We start from the raw sequence: 14,442 nt of genomic DNA on the forward strand, positions 1-14,442 counted from the left end.
TTTTTCTAGTTTTTAAAACTAGAAAAATTGGGCATTATTATAAAGCAATAAAATAAAAAAGTGATTTTTTGTGAAAATCCTCGTTTTAAAGGTAGTCGGATACCTTAAATCAAGATGAATACATAATTGATTTCTTTAAATAACTGTTAAAACACGAAATAATGCTATATATCATTAGAAAAATTAGTGCTCAGTAATTTAAAATTTTGACATTATAAGCTTTGCATTTAATTATGAATACTAAGCGAAATAAAAGTTTTGCATTCACTAATTTGAATTTATTTGAATATCAATAAGACTTATATTCTTCTGCGAATTATTTCATTATTTCTAAGTAATATATTTTTAAGTGATTCTCAGTTTCATCAATATATTTTTCACACTTAATATTTTAAATATTTCACATGTCGTTGTATTCCTTTTGCATTAACCTATTTTGCGTACTCAAATTAATTTAGATTTTTACATTTAAATATACAAATAAGCTCAGATTTAGATATTCCAGTCACTGGCTTAATATTAAGTAATATTAAGAAGGAAAAATATGTCAGGTTTAAAGACTCGGGGTTTTTGCATTATTTTGGAGTAATAAATAACAGTGCTTATGACCTTAAGCATGTGAAAGTAGATGATAATTTTTTTTTAAAACTTCACGCATATGCATTTTCTTTGAAAAAAAGATTTGTGTAAAAATGATGGCTAATGCATCATATTTAATCAAATCAATTTTCCTAATTTGTTGATTCTACTTAAAACGATATATTTATTTCTAAAATATTTGAAAGACAAATTTTGAAGTTAATGAAAGATATAATTATTATTAATATTTAATAGTTTAGTCAACAAAGAGTAGTTAAAATTCCTAGTATTTTATTAAAAATGCCTTTTTTCAAATAAAAATTGCTAAACTTTGAGTTTTGAGAATACTAATGATGATTGCGTAATTTTTGTTTTATGTGGTTTTAGATAAATTGAACTAATTACTAATTTCGACAAACTAATTTAAGTAATTACTTATTGAATTTCAAGCTGAGAATTATAAAACGCAAATAATGGATAGATATACTAATTTATAATATTAGGCACAGTTAATAAATAGCGAGTCAAGATTTCTAAACTAAAATTATGTTAATCATAAAAACAAAACTCTCAATTGTAGTTGCTGGTGTGACATAATGGGTTTGTGTAATTTCTTTCGTTAGAAAGAAGTATTTATACATTTATAATAACAGCTAAAAGGATTTAGGTTCCTGGAAGTGACTAATAGAGAAATGATCTCAAAGCATCTCAGTTTATTTCTTCGAACTATGGAACTAGAGTCAATGATTATAGGATTTGAAAACATTAGAGTGTCGCGTCAGTAATCGGTAACTGACACTGAATGTTTTGTTTAGGTCCTGTGAATTATCGGTTAAAGACATTGAACTTTGCGTTTAGGTCGCTTCCACAACCGGTGACTGACAGTATAAAATATGATGTAGAACAGAAACATTCACATTGTTTTCAGTGAAAAATTGAAAATTTATTTAAAATTTCACTAAACGCTCAACTTTTTAGCAAAAGCTCAGGAAGGCAATCGAAGCAAAACGTCGCAGTCATCTTGTTGCACGCAAAGAAAGTCTGAAATTACCGTACTGCATGATAATGACATTTATAATTTATTTTTTTTTTTGAAGAAAAAAAATGAATAAAACCAAAATATAGGGTAATTACACAATTAATTTGTGAATTTTTCCGTTTATACGATTGGGGTTTATTGGAAATGCTGTTTTTTTCCAAATTATAACTCTTATCATAACGCATTTAATAAAAAATACAAATTCGGAAAGTAAATTTAACGAAATCAATAGTCTTTATGCCGTGCTCTAATGAACCATGATAAAGTCACCAAATTTTATCACGTATTATAAAACCACATTTTACTGTTAATTTCACCAAAATCATTTCCAAAGCGCTTCGGTAAAAAATACCAGATTTTTGGTTTTTTTCTTAGAGCTGGAAACATCGCAAATTTTACCATAATCTGGTAGTTTGGATCATCATTTTTTTCTCACTGCAAGACAATTCCAGAACATTTTCAAAACATATTTCAGTTCAGTCTTCTACTGACATCCACATTTTTGTAGAGTTCAAAAAATCACATCGGTTTCTCGCGGAAGACAAAGTTGAAGAGTGCGAGAGCAACTGGTCAAAAACGCGGCTAATAGTATAATATGGCATTGTGTATCTAGTTTCATAAAAAGACGCATACCTAAGCGATTGTTGGTATTACTTTTCAATTTCATGAAATAACGCCTGTCTTATTACGTATTGACTGTACCTAATATATTCTAACATTCGTAAACGATGCACAATGTATTCGTAACTAAATGAATCCAGTCTGATTACAGGACAAATATTTAGCTATTTAAAACAAAAAGAAATCTATTTCTTCCGAATGTACAGAACGTTTTTTCTTATTCTTTTCATTATATTTAATTTAAAGTATAAAAAGTGAACTACTTGTATACAGGGTGTCCCAAAACGACCGCACAGACTCTGCACTAGATTCCTCGTTGGGAGGAGATTCCTCTCTGAAGTTCGGCTAGATTCCTCGTCGCCCAAAGAAGCGTTCCTGTACGATCCATAGTTTACGAGAAAAATACGAGAAACAAAGTATGACGTCGCTGCCTTTGCAAGAAAAAAAAAACACTTTATTGGACATATCAAGAACAGTATTTGCATATCTTTCAAAACAATAATGTTTAAATCGTTCGCCGAGCATATTTTGCTTTAAATTGTGTACAGCATACTGTTGTTGATATGTTCAATAAAGTGTTCTCTCTTCCACCGGCAGTGACGTCATACTTTGTTTTTCATATTTTTCTCATAAACTATGTATCGTACAGGAACGCTTCTTTGGGCAGTTTTTATGTACTCCCAGCGAGGAATCTAGCTGTGCAGAGTTTATGCTGTCGTTTTGGGACACTCTGTATAATAACAATGTATTTATAAGTATCAATTATTAATGCGAATAATTAACATTAAAAGCCTTAAGAAATATTTAATTTGTCATACTTTTTTAAATTTAATTTTGAAAGAGCGAATAAAAATGTTTTTTTAGAGGAAAATTATCATAAATCATTTTAAAGACGGAGAAATATAATTTCAACACACGTAAACAATGATATTATTGGTACTATTATGAATAATTAAAACATTTGGTAAAACAAAGAACTTTTTATTAATGACTTAATAAGCATTAAGGTTATTGAAAAGTAATATAATATGCATTAGGTACTATTTTAAACTCAATTTTATACAATAAAAATAATGTATTATTTTGGATTAAATATTTATTTTTATGAATTATTGAGTAGCTTATGCCATTTAAATCTAATTCTTATATACTATGTTTCAATTTGGTTTTGCTCCAAATGTCTAATTTTCCTTTTACTAAATTTTCTCAAATTAGAGACTGCATTCTGCAATAATGATTACAGTATGTAAATAACTACGAGTAAAATATATTTTGAATTGATTTTAATAACGTTAAAATTTATTCAATAAAGAAATATCGGAATTACGATGATTAAAATCAACATACTCTTAATTTAAGGGTTTTCGCCGAATATACAATTGTTACATAATTGAGTTTACGTCTTATTCGAACGTTTAAAAAATATGAAACAGAAAATTAAGCTTAATAGTAATAGGCGCTATAGCTATTGGATACAGAATATTTAATAGGTATTAATAAATTACTAAGTTTATTTTCAAAATAAAATATTATATTTGTACGAATATTTAAGTGAAAAAAATCTTATTGAAGAACATAAAGTTGGAGGAGCTTATGATTTAGGCAATTTACTTGTAAAATTAAAGAAACAATTTAAAATATTAGTTTTTTGTATTGCATTTTCTGCAAATGCGTTCACTAACTTTATAATGTACAGCAAAATTTTATTTCTACTTAGGCTTTAAGAAATGCAATTATTTTTCTATTTAAATAGATTTAAATAAACATTTTATTAAAGATAACGAATTCTTTATGAATTGTTGTAAATTGATAACTAGACCACTGAAATAAAGAAGAAAACAAAAGTTAAAATGCTGTCAAGGTCAATGATGTCAATTGTATTTGTCAAAGCCAATGATATCAATTGTTTTTGTCAAAGTAAATAACTAACGAGCTTTCCTTAACTGACTTGCCGTATCATAATATTTTTATGATCATATCCGTCCATTTTTTCCGTTTCTGAAAGCGACACGCAATTGAGCTACAGGATCGTAAAGAGTCACTCCTTGAGCTACGGATTTCTAGGAGTTATGAAGCTACAATCAAGGATGATCAGTATTTGGAAACATTAAAAAAGCTAAGTCATTCTGTTGCTTCACTATGCTAAACCATAGCAATGAAGTAGCAGATGTACAATTGGGTAAAAGTACAATTTTAGTCCAGAGTTCGAATCTATTGTCCTCAAGAGATTTCTACAAATTCAGTGGGCTCAAAAAAACATAACCGAAAGAGCATATTGGTTTAAAACGGAAGACGACGTCAATGCGTGCTTTCGAATTTATGAACATGGCATTGTATGATTAGATTCATAATGGGACGCATGCTTAAATGATTGTATATGTTATCCTTAAATTCCTTACAAATTACATTATAGCTTCTTTCTTGCTATTTATAGACTGTATTTTTTTAGAATAATTGAAAATTTATAAAATTGTAATAGTAGAATCATAGAACCTGAAAAAAATGATTTTAATTGCGTTTTTGAGACCTAAAAATTTTGCCAAAAGCTTAATAGTGATAGGAAAAGCTCAAAAGCGATTGAACTATAACTGCTAAGATTCCTTCGTAAAAAATGTCGAATTTGAACTTTAATAACATAAGCCTGAATTCTCGCATTAAAGAGTAATTCCTCGCTCTTAAAAATCAAAACTCTACGTACATTACTAATTTGATCGTCACAAAATTGACTGTTAACTTTACTCTAAAAAATAATTTCTACCTTATTCATTTAGAGCAACTGAAATAAGAATGATATAAGTAGATAGTGTATTCAAATAATCTTGAGCCAAATTCTCTTATATGTGGAAATCAATTTTCTATTTCTCTCCCTGTTCGCATACTGATGAAATTCTATTTTTCTATTTACACTTCGCATTTCATTATAGCTCATGAGTAAAGCCTGTCAAAGCAATTTCAATATAAAAATTTTCTTGAGTTGTCATCTTTTTACTACTCTAAATATTTCTGTATTATTTTCATTATTTCTACATTTACTTTAGCTAAAAGACTATATTTCCTATTAAGAGAATATTTCTCTTTTTAGTAAATTAAAATGTGCTGGATACTCATGTAAGATATGATATAATGCATTAGTAAGTAGTTTAATTAGGAAAGCATTATCAGTTGAGTTTAAGCTTTTGAAAGCTTTCTTGCCAGATAAAGTCATCAAAATGTCAAGAGGGGAAACTGGTGGTGTAGCGTGGGCATTTATTTCGAAAAATTTCCAACAGGATTATTTACGTCACCTCTAACATTTACACAATTAAAGTATTTACATGAGAATAGTTTTCATCATGGCTGCCATTTGATATTTGCTGAAAAAATGTTTTTGGAGGTGTCAGAGACTTTTCAATGATTCTTCGTTAAGAAAAAGTATGTATTAGTAAGCACTTTCAAATGAATGTAAAGAACGTAAAATTATGAAGCAATATTTAAGAAAAAATAATACAGTATTAGAATTTTCTCAGAAAAAATAATTAAATAACAATGTATTTAATTATTTTACCACATTCAAACAAAACAATCAAATAACCATAAATAAGATGATGCTCAAACTGGTAACTGTGAAGAAAACCGTTTATTAATTGCTTTCACCTAATACCATAAACAACCAGAATTTTATCGTATCCACTAAGTCCACCTAATGAAACCACTTAGTTCCATACAGATGGTTTCATATTATATCGGAGAGGACTAATCTGCTAACCTCATGACAAACAGAACTGGGGTTTGAGTCCTAGCATTGACACTACGCTATTTCCTCCATACCTTCATGCTAGTGAGAAATGGTTAAAAAGTCGCGTAGTTTTGTATTCATGGTTCAAAACCATAAAGGTAAAAAATGTTCCTTACCGTAAACTTTACGGTTAATTGAATAGACAGACTAGTGCCGCTTATTTTACCGTAATATTAGAAAGAAAATTCTAACAGTGCATTAGAGAAAATCTTGTGGCTGTGTATTTAAAGTGGCAGTTAACGGTATATTTTAAAGAAACTACATAGTAATAACTAGGAAGTAACATCACATCGAATTTCTAGTTGGAGCACTTTATTTTAAATTAGCACCAGTTTAAACGTACATATACATTTTAAAGAGAATATTCAAATCTAAGCACCAGGAATGGAGAAATCGTAATCCAAGTTCCATATTCACACCGTTTAGAAATTATTTTCACTTCCGAAAATACCGATTTTGGCATATTTCCTTGTTTTCTCCGCCTTCTTCAAAGTCTTTGAATTCTCTCCGTGTTCTGCGTTTGTTAGTTTAACAAGGTAATTTTATTTTTAAACTTAGTGAATATATCTATCCTAAATGAATGATTTTTACTTTACATGGTAATGTAAAAATAATCTTATTGACTCTTATGTCTATCGTATCTTACTGTAATCATAAATTTAAGTGCAACTGAATTCCAAAACAGGTGGCAGCTACTTTTTACCCAGTAATGTAAAAAGCATTTTTGATGTTTTTGTTTTGTCAGTACACTAGGTAGTAATGTTTGAAACAAACATAGTAATATATTTTAAAGCATTGTAAGATGTGAATATTTTCTCTAAAGTCACGGGATTTTAACTTGTTCTTAAAGTCACGATCCCTTTGATACTCCTATTCAGGGCAATCTAATACCACGAGGTTGGTACTTGCTTTCTATACATTCTATTACAGTAAGACTTAAGTAGACCATGACTCGTCAAGAGTTGCTTTTAGAAATCACTAATGCATATCTTTCAGTGTTCAACATACTAAGGAATATTAACGCGTCAACAGTTAAGTTGCACTATTTATATAGTGCAATTTAAATTGTTTTTTAAAACAATACTTTTACTAGAAAAGCATTTAAGCACTCGTATGCAAAACAACATAATCATAATAAAGTGTGAAACTGTGTATATTGTACAACACACGTACAACAAAAGAATAAGTGAAGTAAAAAAAAATTCAATAGATATTATATTTGTCCATAAAATGTTTTTGGTACGTGTTACAAGCGATATGTGTAGTTATCTATGTTTGCTTATCTAATGCGTGCAATATTTCCTGTCAAACATTTTTTCCACGCATAACTCTTTACTCATTTTTTGCAAAACTTTTCATTCTTTGCATTTCCTTTAGCTCTCAACGTGGAAAATATTTTAATGCTCTGTCGCTCAAGCTATCCGGTCCAAGAAATCTTGGGTCTCTTCCAAAATTTCTTCAGCCTTATATGCAGAAAGATAGCACGTGGTAAAGACTGTAAAAAATAGTTATTGATAGACAATTTAGTTTTAAGCTGTATTTAAATACACGTCAATGTAGTCATTATTTTAACTAGATTTTAATTATTTGCATTATCGCAGCTGAATATTTTTTATGCTTTAAAGTTTCATGAAAATTCCCAAAATATTTTATTATAAATTACAAAATAAAGTAATTTATAAGTATTAGGATTCCTCTTCAATTTTTCGTTAATTATAGATAGATAGGGCAATTAATTACATATATAATGTTTAAGTAATTAATTTAAAATACATTAAAATTATTTTTTAAATACATTAATATATGTGCAGATTTTTCAATTAGAGAATTGCTTCCTTTTTGTAAAAAAATAGCAGGAACTTTAAATTATTTATTTATTTTCTAAATAATGTAAGCTGTTTTTGAAAGAAAGTTAGGTTCAATATCATAATATATAATCACAGGTGAAAATAATTTGCTATATACCACTGCCGCAAGATTTTCCCTAGTACACTGTTGGAATTTTCATTCTAAGTTTATGGTAAAATTCCCAGCTACAATCTGTCCATCCGATTAATAATAATGTTTATGGTTAGGTTTAATTTTTTTACATTTACGAATTTGAAATACCACTTACAAATGGTACTGTTAAAATATCACGAATACAAAACTTTACCGTTTCACAACCATTTACAACTAGCATACTAAACCATAAAAATGAAACTTAAACAGATATTGGAGCTTTGTGGGTTCTGGGCCATTTATGCTTGAATAGTAGTTTCGTATTCCAATAGTCCAGGTTCCCCGAGTGAACAGTGCACGACTCTGGAAACTCCTCATGTATTGAAGGAATGAAAGAAATACGGTGGTATCAATGCTGGGATTCGAACCACTGTCCAGTCGGTCATGAGGCTGAGTGATTGCTTCTCGCAGCTTCAGTATGTATCCAGCTCCACGGAACAAAATGACCTAGTCAAAGATAGAATTCTAGTTGCTAAACCGTATTAGGTAAAAACAAGCAATAAACGTTTTTTCTGACACTTAATAGTTTGAATATCATCTTTTTATGGTTGTCTTGACTGCAAATATATCAATGCAAAAAATATATGAGACGTAATTTTTGATAAAAAAAAAGCGGAAAAATGAACATTATTCTCATAACTTACGGTTTTTATTCAGAAATAATAATATAGGTAATTTCTTATTCGAAAAAAATTGCTTGAGTTTTATTTGTACAAATAGAATCTAAATTGTTTCCAAAGAATTACGTAAATAGTAAATAAAACATGGTCATAGACATAATAAAGATACAACCAATCATATATAAAGGTAGCAGGTGGTACAACACTGATCACATTCACTTGCTCTGCCATAAAAATACATTTTCATCATATTCGAGCCATAAGACGATCGGATTCTACCAAGACGAAAACTAATGAGTTTCGTCGATTGAAGATTTCATATGTCAGTGCCAAGTAAAGCAACAATAACTATCAATATAATAATAAAACATAGGATGTTTGGCAACTGTAAACAATGTATTTTTAGTGTATAGGAGCTATGTATGAGGCTCCTTTTTTCAAATATTACGATTTATTAAATTTAAACATTCAATTTTATTTTTAGCGTAAGTTTTGGTTGCAAATAAACCTTAAAGTTAATTTTTTTTTAATTAAAAGAACTTTAACTGTTGAATATTAGTTTTTTTAAATGATTTCTTTGAATATATAAAAGATTCTGTAAAAAATATATAAAAAATCTTGTAAAATTCGTTCAGTTAAAAATCCTAATGTCTATTTTACACATATATCATAAAATATCTCAATTGATTTAGATAAGGAGATGACAAATTAAATTTAATAATATGGTTTTATTATACATATTTTTGGATAATAAATCCAAAATATATGGTATTTAAACCATTCATCTTATATAATTGCTCAGTTCACGCGTAACGGTTCACCGGTAACTCTGGTTTTATAAATTATGGTTATTATTACTGCACATTTAGTAAAGCATACAGAACTAAAAGGTAAATTTAACCAAATAAATGGTTTTTATACCCTGTTCTAAGATATCATGATAAAATTACCAAGTTTTACGGCATATACCAAATTTTATCATATATTATAAAACCATATTCTAGTGTTCATTATACTAAAATTAATACCAAAACAATTCGGTAAAAATCAAAGAGCTTTTTAGAGTTCTCATAGAGCCAGAAGCACAGTAATTGCTACCATATTCCGGTAGTTTTGAGCATTTTTTTCGCAAGTAAAATAAGTAGGAAAAAAAAACTTGCCACAGATAAAATTTTTAAAATGTCCATAAATTATATGTTGTGGCGTATTAATATTATTTTTAAGAGAATTCTAGAAACTTAAGAATCTGATAACTGTAATTGCTTTTTTTAAGTACTTCCTCCTCCATTCTTAATTACTGTTAAGAACAGCACATCCCTAAAATATTTAAACGAAATGATTTCACATGAATACGTATAATGAGAATATGAGTAACGCATTTGTTTCAAGAATGGCTAATTAATTAAATTCTACTTCATCTATAAAATTTTTCTTAGAAGTAATATTATTCAGAAATTAATTTTAAGAATGACTTCAATTAATTTTTATATTTCTAATCAGAATAAATTTCGCTCTTTTAACTAATCTAAAGAACACCTACATATTCTAAAACAACATATATACTAATAGTTTAAACAGGTTTAATATATCATTCCCGTGAATTATATAACTTTTAAATTATCATGCAAGCTTTAAGAAGCACACAAATGCAAATAAACCACGTAAATGCATTTGACTCATAACGCGAACCTCTTTAAGTTTCATACATCCTATATGAGCTCCTCAAGTAATATTTCAGAAAATCCTGTGTAAAACTTCAACAATTAATCAAAAGAGTTAAATATCCGCAATACCTCTTTCTAAACTTAAAAATTATTTTCAAACAGCTGAGAAGAGGATTTCTTGTACATCTCAGTATTTCAATGACAAATTCATTCAAATTCTTCAAGAAGGCTTAAGTTAAGAAATACAATGAAAAGAAATACAGTTGAGTGCTACGTCGATTATCATATTTCAACAAAATAAATGGCAACAGTACCGCAGTCACTCATGCAAGCATCGCAGGCAGTGGGGGAAAATATTGTCCCCTTCTCAACTAAAGGAGCGGGGTGAGGAAGTGAGAGGGGAACATGCATTTTCATCAGCTCTTGTTATTCTATTCTTTCATCAATATCTAACTCTAGTTCTGCAGAATATAAGGAATTTCTCGAAGTAATGGATCTTTGAATAAATAGGCTGAAAGAATTTTTCTAAGGTTTGATTGAAAGCTGCTATGAAACTCAAACGTATGCTTTGTTGGAGGATTGAGTAATGAATTTTGAAGTGGGTTAGCCCTCGAGTTAAAAAATCAAAATAGGAATTTTTAATATTTTATTCGCCATCTTTTTCTTTATTTTGATTGAATTTCTCTTTTACTTAAAATAAAACGTAAAAGCAATTTTCAGGATTGCTTAGCCTTTTCACTTGGTCTTTTTTGGCTTAGATTTACGGTAGTTCTGTTTAAAATATAACAGCTGTGTACTTTATTTAATTGTTATGATTAAATCTAATTATTAACTTAATTATTTAACTTTTCTCTTTCACACTGCATTAGTTTGGACAAAGGTTTTCATTATCTGGAACTAGTAGAAGTTTGAATAAATTTTATTGAAATAAAGATGTTTTTTTGCTTACATATTTCTTTATTTAATTCGCAGGTAATAATAGTTTGTGGAATTTTAACTCTAGAATACAAGAATTTTTCGAAGGAAGCATTGTATGCTTGAATAATAGCTTTTTTATGGTTTGTCTGAAAGCTGCTATGAAACTGAAACGTATGCTTTGTTGGAAAATTGGTTGATGAATTTTGAAGTGGATTAAATGTCGAGAGTTAAAAAATCAAAATAGAAATTTTTAATATTTTCGTCATTTTTTTCTGTACTTTGATTAAATTTATCTTCTATTTAAAATAAAGGGTAAAAGCAATTATTATGAGAGCTTAACCTTTTCGCATGGTTTTTTGGCTTATATTTATAGTAATTGAGTTTAAAATATAACAGCTGTGTGCTTTAATGAACGAAAATTGTTATGATTATATCGAACTATTTACTTAAAAATTAAATTTTTTAGTACTGCATTCATTACTTTGGACAACGGTTTTTTTTGGAATCAATAGGAGTTTGAATATACTTTATTGAAATAAAGATGTATAAAAATTTCAACTCTACTGCGTAATCAGGACTTTCTCGAAGTATTTGAAATTTGAATAATAGGCTTTTAAACTTTTGTCAGAAAGTCTCTGTAAAACTCAAATGTATGCTTTGTTGGAAAATTGAGTTATAAATTTTGAAATGGTTTAGCTCTCTATTTAAAATCTCACAATAGAAATTTGCTATATTTTATTCATTATTCCTTTCTTTATTTCGATTGAAAAGGAAGAATTTCACTTTTACTTGAAATAAAAGTAAAATACAATTTTCAGGAGAACTTAAACTTTTCATTATAATTCTGCTTAAAACATGCCCTTTCAATAACAAATAACAATTTTTGTTAAATGAAGCATGTGCTTCATTTAACTAAAATTGTTATGATTGAGTTTAATTAATAACTTAAACATTTGACTTTCCTATTTAGTTCTCTATTAGTCTGAAGACGGCTCTCTCTAATTTGAGCTAGTTCTATGAGTTTAAACGAAGCGTATTTAGATAAAGTTATATAAAAATCCGAAATATTTGCTTGTAGTTATGTATTTAAATATGTGTTTTTGCATAAGTCGATTTCATTTTATGGACAATAATAATTATGGATTTATGAATAAATTTATATCCATCTTTATATAACAGAAATTAATCGAAACATTATTGTGAATGCTTATGCTGAAAGGTAGAAAGGGCTTTTTTTATTTTCATTTACACTATACTTTACTTATTTTTTTAAAAAAAACATTTCATATTAAAAAAAATATTTTTGGTATTGTAGGAATGTTTTTAAATTCATATTTTCTTGTTTTATACGAGAAAAATTCATATTAATGAAATCGAGAAGTATTTTTTTAATCGATATATAGAGTAAGCTTAGGATAGATAGCCATAGACTTTCAAATTGAAATAAAAGTACTAAGATTATGGATGCAAGAAATGTTTATTTATATTTTAAATTCTCAAGTAAGTACTCAATATATTTGGAGCTAAAAATAATGGAAAATCGAGAGCAAAATAGGAAAAGCATGTTAGAAATCAAACTAAAAAGTGGCTATCTCTCCTTAACGTCGAGATGAGATGGTCATCTTATAGAGTAAAGGTCATTACATTCAGCCACAACATTCAGTGACAATTAAAAAATTACAATATGCTGTAAAGAATAAATTTTATCGCTAAAAATAAGTGAAAATAACCCAATAAACAAAATCTAATGTAGTAACTTAAGAACTTCAGAACCAAATACATTTTACAAATTATAATTATTTTGCAATTATCATGAAGTTAGAAAGAAATTTGTTTTAATTATATTATTAGTTTCGAGTCGAAACTACAAAGCACCATACTTTTCTTAATATGTTTTTTTTTTCAATTTTCTTTCAACATCTCACGCTTTCTATAGAAATGTGTAATTTTTTCGTAACAATACCCAGTTTCTTTTTTCTACAATATACATTTTAGTTTTTTTCTATAATATCTTGCTTTTTTATTCAGTATCCTAATATTTTGTTAAACTACCAACTTCTTTTTTTAAAAAAATCTAGACGCTTCTGTTCTACATTTTTTTAGAACTTCTTGTCTGTGTAGCTACCAAATCTAGACTAAAAGATGCACACTTGATAATTCTAGAGGCCGAAAACGATTTTAAAATCATTTTAATTGTTAGCAAACCAAATTTATATGATAAGAAATAAATTGTAATTAAATCGTACATTGGTATTTAACCCAACCTTTATTGTATTCTAAATCTTTTGATAAGATTGAGATAAAATCTTTTTAAAAAATGATGTCCTTTTAAAATGCAGTAAGCATTGAATTCTTTATCGGAAAGTGGGGACAAATATTTGCTGAGGGAATGTAACTTATTAAATGGTAAAATATTTTTCAAATCTTTACTGTCTCAATATTCAATACTTCTATTTCAAACTGTCAGACAAACAACAGTAATTTCGTCATTCTCTTCTAACTTACATGTTGCTGTTTTTCAATTTATCCTCGACGATTTATAGCGATTTACAGCCTACATATTGCATCAGTAGCTTTTTAATGTTTAACTTCATACTAGAAAATTTGGAAGCTATTAAGAACGCTGATTGAGGAAGATACAGGATCTTGCGTCGAGACGACGAGACGAATTCGCCTTCGTGTAGGATTGCTTGAATAAAACTCGAGTAAACCTTTGGACACTACATGTAGAATAAAACCATAGAAACCACCCGCGTTTAGATCTACACTAATAAAATTTTGAGTGATATGTCTTCTAGCATTAGGCATATTTTACTTAGTTTATACGGATGACCAGTACTATGTTTTGAACCTGGTTAACCTATATTCAAATATAGGCTACACTTTAAAAAATTTAGATAAAATTGCAGTATGGTTCCTGTACTTTTTAACGTAAAATCCACTTTGCACCGCAAGATTTCACATAACAAAAATATTGGATATACCCTAATTTTTACAGTAATATGTATTGTAAAATAACTGAATCACTGAAATTAAATAAATATTACTGTAAAAATTACGGTATAAGATTTTACTGTAAAATGTATCTTACGGATGCTGCTATGGTGCTATCAGGGAGTCAGTACTTTTTACCCGAATTTAATCAAGATTTTTTCACATTATAGGCAATCACAATGAATGATTACAGAGTAATGAAATGACAATTAATAAATATATATATATATA

At 28.1% G+C, this 14,442-nt stretch overlaps 1 protein-coding gene across 1 annotated transcript in view; it reads left to right on the forward strand.

Moving 5' to 3' along the window:
* LOC107447997 (carbonic anhydrase-related protein 10-like) overlaps positions 1-14,442 on the forward strand; it is a 595,805-nt gene that overhangs the window by 21,930 nt on the left and 559,433 nt on the right. The window lies entirely within an intron of this gene.

Source organism: Parasteatoda tepidariorum, chromosome X1, assembly GCF_043381705.1.
Source record: "Parasteatoda tepidariorum isolate YZ-2023 chromosome X1, CAS_Ptep_4.0, whole genome shotgun sequence".
Classification (NCBI taxonomy): Eukaryota; Metazoa; Arthropoda; class Arachnida; order Araneae; family Theridiidae; genus Parasteatoda; species Parasteatoda tepidariorum.